The following is an 8988-nucleotide window of genomic DNA, read 5'->3' as shown; positions in this document are numbered from 1 at the left end:
ATTTTCTTAATGATGTTGTGGATAAAACCAACATTGATTGGTTAGTTTTCTCAGTGTGGCAACTGGCCACATGAGTTCTTGCCACAAGAAAACTCTGGCCCACAAATCATGGGTACCGAGCCCCAGAGGTGTTGCTGCTGACCTGTAATATTATCAACACATGGCACACCATTCACAACACCACACAATGATTTCACCACATAAAAATAATATAAATCAATCAGCCCAGAGAATAAGCTCTAAATGCCAAGGGTTAGTTACAATATCAAGCCCCTCTAATCTTATTAAAATGGGGTCGATGTTCCTTCTTTTCACTCTGTCTTTATTACTTTGTCAAAGTACTTTCAAGTATTATATTTTTATAGGTCTGAAGGACGAGATTATTCATTTTGCTTTATAGACTTGGCTTGATAAATCCACTCAGAAGCAAACTGTGCGATAATTGAAACTCACTGCAGCTTAGTGAGGAGGGAATTTCTTGCACTGGTATCTATGTGCCTTCATTTCTGAATGCTGACATGCTGTCTCACATACCCATGCAAATGAAACCTAGTCAGATTTTTAGGGATATGGAGTTTGTGAGTGACAGGGGTAGAATCAAGTGTGGCGGAGATGGGAATGCATGAGTAGGAAAGGCCTTCCAAATTAACTCCTGTATTGCTGCTCCTGCTCTGCTGATCCCTCCCCAAACCCACCACCCAGTTTTACCTGATACCACTCAAAAATAATGAGTAAGGAAAACAGGGGAGGTAGGGGGAAAGATCAATATTTAGGTTTAAAATAATGGCGGGGCCTGTAATATGGCAATGAATTGACAAGGCTGTTCTTGAGGAGACAGTGTGAATTTTTAAAAATGCATTCAGGAAGCTTTTCAACAGTTTATTCCTGCCCACTAGCACCAGCAGAATTGGAATAAACTATTTCCAATGAAGTTGAACTACTTAGAAACAGCCTAGGAGGCTCTTATGGAAAACTAAGTGGTAATATATATCCAGTGACTTAGGGTGATTCCAGGTGGGTGTTTATTGTGGATGAATGTGCATTTTTTGCAGCATCCAAATGGATGTCATTGCCATAAAACCACCAGCCTTTAGTTTCCCATTTAATCCAGACTTAACATTTCTGGGGAAAATCTGATGTTAAGAAAAACTGTTTGCCAATTATCCTCAGCAACCCACTTACATTATTAAGCATCACACAGTTGGTAATCAGATGTCTCTGGGAAGCCAGACTAGAAGTCCCATCTAGAAAAACCCATAGCCACCATTTTCTTAAAGAGATGGGAGCCTACAAAAGTGCCATTCCCTTATCCCTGGAAGCTACATTTAGTTTCAATCCTATACTTGGGGTAAAGGTAAAGGGTCTAGTCTAGTCATGACCGACTCTGGGGTTGTGGCGCTCTTCTCGCTTTATTGTCCTGGTCACGTGGCCAGCATGACTAAGCCGCTTCTGGTGAGCCAGAGCAGTGCACAGAAACACCGTTTACCTTCCTGCCAGAGGAAGGTATTTATCTACTTGCACTTTGACACGCTTTCGAACTGCTAGGTTGGCAAGAACTGCTAGGTTGGCAGGAATACTTGGGGTAAGTCCCATTAAACTCAATGCGGCTTACTTCTGAGTAGACATTTTGCCTGTTAGACTCCATATAGATCCTCTACTTTTTAGCCCTCTTTGTCCTAATATTTTAATTTTTTAAAACCCTATATATTAAATATTTCAATCTATATAGCAAATCATTGCAATGTCGGCTCACTAAAATACAGAGTGAATAATACCTTGCCTTGGTATCTAACAAATTTCTGCCATCTGACAATAAGTGGATTAAATAAATACTTTAACGCATTAAAAGATAATGAAACAAATATTAATACCATCAAGACTCACAATTTCTTCACCAACAAATAGAATGAAAAGTAAATAATTTCGTTTTTGTTTTCTGTAATACTCATAGTTTTAAGTTCTAAATTAGAAACTCTGTGACACAAAATGGTACCCAAACCTTTTGCCTCACTGACCACTTAAAAATTGCTGATGGTCTTGTTGGACCAAATAAAAATAATAGTGGTGATGATGATGATAATGATAATTTTATTATTTACAATCATATTCTAAAAGATACAAAAGTTTGATACTGAAACAGATTAAAATTGCCTTAACTTTCTCTGCATCTGGGTAGGCTTGTCTAAACAGGGATGTTTTTAGCAGGTGCTGAAAAGAGTACAGTTAATACTGATCTAGATGGAGGGTAGGCCACTGTTGTGGCCAGTCTGCCTCTGAACACTAGTTGCTGGGAATCACAAGTGGGGAGAGGGTTGTCACACCCAGTTCTGCTTGTGTGCTTCCCATGGGTTTCTGTTTACCTACTGTGAGAACAGCATGCTGGAGTAGATGGGCCTTTGCGTCTGATTCTGGAGGGCTCTTCTTAAGTTATGTGTCTGATTCCCTTTACTACCAAACATTTCAACAGCACCGATTGGGTTAATTATCTCTTGGAACAAAAGGGGGAAGGTCTGGATTGTGCTATTACAGTGGTGCCCCGCAAGACGAACGCCTCGCAAGACGGAAAACCCGCTAGACGAAAGGGTTTTCCGTTTTGGAGGCGCTTCGCAAAACGAATTTCCCTATGGGCTTGCTTCGCAAGACGAAAATGTCTTGCAAGTTCCTGCGGGTTTTTTTCCCTTTCCCCCCCCCTTTTCCTAAGCCGCTAAGCCGCTTATCAGCTGATTCGCTGATAAGCCGCTTAACAGCTGATCGCTAAAAGCCGCTAAACCGCTAATAGCGCTAATCCGCTAAGCTGTCAATGGGCTTGCTTCGCAAGACGAAAAAACCACTATACGAAGAGCCTCACGGAACGGATTAATTTCATCTTGCGAGGCACCACTGTACATAGTTTAGACACTAGGTTGCACTGAACTTTGTAGTATCTGGATGGCATCAGGTGTGTCTTGTGCTCTTTTGCTCATGTTCAAGAGAGGCAATGAACTTCTTGGTTGGCTCCCAGACTGGTGTGCCCACTAAGAGCATTCCATCTTGGCTGTGGGTCCTGGGGGACCTGCTGCCTGCCTTGCAGGCCTTTTTCTACCTGGTCTGGGAGGGCAGGGAGGACTGACTCCAGCTACAAAAGCTGAGGTTACTGAAGAGGCCAGAGACCACCTTGGCTGTCTCTTAGTGCAGGTGTTTGAGCCTGAGCTTCCACAGCCACAGCCTGCCATGAACCATCTTGGGCAGGATTGGTAGCAACAACAGCAGATATGTTCAGTGCTTGTGATAATACTTTATTCTTTGGTTAATTAACCTGTTTTAAATGTGCATATTATATTTGACTTCCTTTAGTAAGGCTTTCTTTTGAAATGTTTAAGATAATGTTTTTGTTAACTTTGCTGCGTTAAATGTGCATTCTGTAGTTGACCTCCTTTGTAATGTTTTCTTTTGAAATCTTTAAGATAATATTTTCAGTTCCTTTTAATTACGTTGCTTTGAATGGATACTTTATATTTGACTTTCTTCAGTAATGTTTTATTCTGGATTATTTTATTTGATGTTTTAATGTGCTGTCCATCACTTTGAGATTTTTTTTCTTAAAAATATAAAGCAGTATAAAAATGAATTTAATAATAATAGTGAGACTGCAGTTCATGTACTTAATATATTTCAAGATTGTACACCAGTCAAGACACATCACTACCACCATTAGAAAAATTTGTTGGCCACAAACCCAGTTTTTTTAGTGTTGTGCCTAGAAACATCTGGTAGAATTAGCAGTCCATGAATTGCATAATTTAAGACAGGGATTATTTTCATGTCTGAGGAACAGGAGTAACTTGAAGCTATATTGCATAAAGAATCAGCAGGGGCAGCTGCCTTTTTACCATCTTCAGATCAAACTATGAAATCTGCTCCTGCTGCTTTGGCCTCGTTTGGCCAATGTATGAACTTTTTATTTTGCTTTAGCATAAATCTCTTGATCTGATAAGGCAGGCTCTTTTAAAAAGCACTTATGCATGATCTCAGCTTACTCATATGAATGAGTCCCATCAAAGTGAAATATCTGGGGAGGAAGCAGATAGAATCAAGGCTGAAGTGCTGCTTGGCACCATAGAATTTTGCCCCAATTCCACAGTATGAAAGCCTTGGCTGGGTCTTCTCGCACCTCTCTTTTGCTCTGATACTTTTCTTCCCTTTTCACAGCTCTTAGATTTTGGTGTCAGGCCTACATTTAGCCATACTTGACCTGAACTTCTAAAAGAGAAGGTCACCTCTGCTTGCAACACCTTTTTATTGTGTACATAATAACAAGTAGAATATTACATATGAATCAGGCTTAGCAAATAATTTTAGGAGCCTGCAAAGCTTAACTAATCCATATTTGAGCAATCCTGTGAACATAACCTAAAAGCTGGAGTGCTGAACACATTTGCAGTTGTGGGGATAAAACACAACTGGGTATTCATTGCATATTAATCAGTGCAAAATTTAAAATGTAGAGGTGTGGGAGCTCGTCTCTGCTCGTTTTGCAGTAATTTGGAAATTATCCAAGTTGTTTCCTCTCAAAATCAGGAAGAGCTCAGACCATTTTCTTAGCCAATTTGAGGCTTGAAGGAGAAAAAATGCTCCTTATAAAAAAAATTACTCCTCCTGTTTAGGCAAGTTCAAGGGTTCCCTGCAACAGGTGGGTTTTTTGCTGTTACCTACAGGACGCAGGTGGCGCTGTGGGTTAAAGCCTCAGCGCCTAGGACTTGCCGATCGAAAGGTCGGCGGTTCGAATCCCTGCGGCGGGGTGCGCTCCCGCAGCTCGGTCCCAGCGCCTGCCAACCTAGCAGTTCGAAAGCTCCTCCGGGTGCAAGTAGATAAATAGGGACCGCTTACCAGCGGGAAGGTAAACGGCGTTTCCGTGTGCGGCTCTGGCTCGCCAGAGCAGCGATGTCACGCTGGCCACGTGACCCGGAAGTGTCTCCGGACAGCGCTGGCCCCTGGCCTCTTAAGTGAGATGGGCGCACAACCCCAGAGTCTGTCAAGACTGGCCCTTACGGGCAGGGGTACCTTTACCTTTACCTTTACAGGTTTAGCAGCTCTTTGGATCAAGGTCCCCCCTCCTCATGCAAAGCAACTTCTCCATTGCTTTGCATTGGGCTAATTTAAAGAGTTACACTGCTGTGGGGTGGGGGGTGGGATTTAAGGCTGCCCCAACCCAGCAACACTTTCCCCAGAAGCAGCTTTTCAAAGTCAGAAACTATTTTCCAAGATTTTCATCTGAGCTGGAGCAGAAGGATGTTCTCCTCCTTTGAGGAGAGGATTATTGAGCCCCCAGAGCTAATTTCCGGGTCTGAGCTCAACAAACTTTGCTGACATTTCTGTCTCTGTATAAGAGTGTGACCTTATGAATGGGCCTCAAAATGAACAAAACTCCCAAAAGAGCTCGTGGCTCCCTCAGTCCTCTTACTCAGCTGATGACACTTGGAAGATTATTCTGTCTTTGCTCAATGGTCTCTGCTTTAGCCTTAGCTTCAGTCTTTTCTCTTTCCACGTGTCACAAATTTTACTCATTTTCTGAGTTTTGTCGGGAACACGGAAAGATTTGATTAGAGCATTTCTTGTTTTCCTAGTAATTAGGCCAACCATTGTATGAGCTATAAAAAGAAATTAGATTAGCAAAGAGGTGGAAGATTCCCCAAGATGATCACAAGGGAAGATGAAAAATCTCATTTATTCTCCACCAACATAAAAGTGAAATTAAGGTGACCGACCCAGGATCCAGTGATAGATCCAAATAGTTACCATAAAAAGTGCAGCCTTACGATGCCAGCAAGAGGCCAGCAGCAATTAGATCAAAAGACTCTTCTAGAAGCAATTCTGGTAGGAAAACCCTGGTGGTGCCGCACAAATCCACCAACCAAGTCTCTCTTTATAGTCAAAACTCTTTATTAACAGACCTTGTGTCCCATGGATGTCTCTTTAGTTTCATGTGTTGTGTCATGCAAACTAACACCTCAACATCCCATTTATGATGCCCACAAATATAGTTTTCACCATGGCCTCGACCACTAAACATATTTCTAAAAACTTGCTGGATCCTAGAAAGAATTAAGGTGGCCAACTTCCAATTTAAACCCCAGTGACTCTTAGGTGTTTGGATCCTGGTGACTGTTGGCTGCCAATAGGAGGCAGATCTGGAGAAATCTGTGGAAACTTGGAGGTGGAGCCTGGTAGCATCAGGCAGGTCACAGACCCTCCCAAGTGCCCCTATTTTCCAAGGGCAGTCCTGGATTTACAGAAGCTATCCCAGTTTCTGATTTGATCCTGGAATGTCGCACTTTTCCTTAGGAAGCCCCTATTTTCATGGTGTACATGGTCCCCCCACCCATTTCATCTGCACAACAACCCTGTGAGGTAGGTTAGGCTAAGAGATGGTGACTGCCCAAGGTCACCCAGTGAGATTCATGGCTGTGTGAAGATTTGAATCCTGCTCAACCAGGTCCCATTCCAACACTCTGACCATTTCGCCACACTGGCCACACTAGATTTGTGGCTGCAAGACTACATACAGGCAGTGTGCTGCAGCAAGGATAACTACAGCATATCTGGCCCAAAGCTGTCTTTGCACCGCTGCATTCATTCTCAGGTTATTATAATTCATGGTATAGACAAGTCAATGCATTTCCTTACCATTTGAACTGCAACGTAGGCATCTGGCCGTAGCCATCACAGCTAGCTTACTTACATCCCCATCAACACCTGAGCGCTAGACTTGTTAAAAATCTCCTATGTATAGCTGGCGTGTCACACGAGTGGGCGGAAAGAGCAAGAGAGAGGTCAGGAATCCTGGCAACTGAAGGCCTTCCTGCTTATCACAAGCGGTGCGGATGCATTTCCATGTGATTTACTGAACGGAGTGTGAGTCGGAGACTCGGCTTTCCTAGGACATTATTTCTCGAAAATGACTTCAGTTTGTGATAAATTGGTTTTGACATCCATCACACAGATTCTGGATGGTGTAATTTAGCATTGGCCATAGCGCTTCTTTCAAGCCTCTGCCCACCTCCCACCTCTGCTCTGCTAACAATGAGCTAATGGATCTGTGGCTTCGCTCTAAACATCCCCAAAGAGCAAAGGGGAGTCCCAGAAGAGGCAGGCCGGTCGAAGTGGCAGGCACAAGGCTCCATTTGCAGTGACCTGGAAGCCACAGGCCTTTCCTTGTGACCTGTAACTATCACACAGCATGCCCAAGAGGAGCTTTGCCTCTGGCCTTTGCCTTTCAGCCCCACACTTTACATCCACACAGAACATAACAGATGAACCTTCGTTCAGATACAGCAGCTGCCACATCTGTGCTGGCAGCCCTCTTGTCCGTGGCATATGGCTGTGGACCGTCGAAAGGTGGGGACAGGGAGGAATGTGGAGCAAGCAGCAGAACGTAGACCCAGGTAGTTCGCCATCAATGTGTGGGGTACAGGAAAGGGCAAAGCCTAGATAGCCAGGGTACCAGGGCTATGGTTCAGCAGTCAACGCTAGTTAGGTCAACTCATTACTTCTCAGGCACAAAGGGCTCAGTTTAATTTGGAAGGTGCCTCCATTAGCTCTCCATCGTTTTCCTCCAATCACTGCATTCCCACAGATTGCCTCCCTCAGTCCAGATTTTCTCATACCAGGGATACTCTGAAAAGGAGAGAAATATCAATTGCAACCGACTCCCATGGAGGGGTTGTCAGTTGCCTTGCTCCACGGTTTCCTCCTGTGTGGGTCATTCAACTCCACATCTTCCGCGTCTGTGTTCCCTTTTGCTTCTGCAGAAGTGCTCCTGTATATTTCTGGTCAAGTGATTTATTTATTTCAACCAGAGCTTTCAGGCACTCAAAGAAATTATTTGCTTGAAGTGCACACAGCATTTTCAACTTGTTTGTATGTTATTTATTTTGTTGCTGGGGGGGGGGAGAGAGATGGTGGCAGTCTGTTTATCTCATTTTTAAATAAAACAAACATCACAAAAAGCGCAACCTACTCTGGACACGTCACAGCTTCAGTTTTGCACAGAAACACAACGCAGTCCTAACCATGCTTACTCAAAAGTACACCCTATTGAATTCAGTGAGGCTTACTTCCTGGTCAGTGGAGTTAGGACTGTAACTGAGAGGGGAAGGTGGGAGGGGCAAGGAGCGGGGAGCTCAGTGCCCCTCCCCACTTCCCCCTCTCCATTATCTGATCTGAGGCAAGCTCAGCGGCACAGTGAGATGAGAAGAAGACAGGATCTGTGTGTGCCAGAAGCAGAGCAACTCAGGGGGCCTAAGCAGAGATCAGAGGCTGAAAAATAATTTTTTTAAAGTACTCTCTGCAAAGCTATGCAAAATGTTATGCAAAGTGGCATAACTGATGCATCAGATGTCCTGGCCACCCCCACCCCCCATTAGAGCAAGCCAGCAGTTAAAACTAAAATATTGAAAGCCACAACAGTCTGCCAGTAATCAACTGCCTTGGTTCAGGGCCTGCTATCGCTGATAGGTATGATACTCTGGGACTTGGAAGCCCTGCTTCCTCATCTGGGGACCCGAGTCTTGATCCGAAGGAAAGTCACTCACTACCTGCTTCGAGGGACTCTTCCCCATCCGCTAGGCAGCTCTAGTGGATGAAGCCACAAACACACTCCAGAGGTCTGCTGGTTTGTGTTATGTACTGAAGTTCTCACCCTGGGCCAGCAGGGGGATACTGTAGATAGTTCAAGTCCACATAAGCAAATAAGGGATCGAAAGTGATGTTCAGTGATTGGATAGTTACAGAAAATGGTTACTGTTGCGTTCTAGTGGAGCTCTATATAAGCAGGCTGGCTGAACCCTCCAGTTCAGTTCTGTCCTGGCCTGTGAATAAACAAGAGCTGTTTGAAGAATCGCTGTGTCGTCTGATATGTTCAACCACAACTTAACAGTTTGCATCCTCATATGGGGAAATCGCTTTAGTCTGATGCCATGTGCTTGGGGAATTGCTCTGTGGTTTTCCCAG

The sequence above is a fragment of the Podarcis cretensis genome (genome assembly GCF_951804945.1).
Source record: "Podarcis cretensis genome assembly, chromosome: 2".
Classification (NCBI taxonomy): Eukaryota; Metazoa; Chordata; class Lepidosauria; order Squamata; family Lacertidae; genus Podarcis; species Podarcis cretensis.
Note: the sequence above shows the minus strand (reverse complement) of the source record.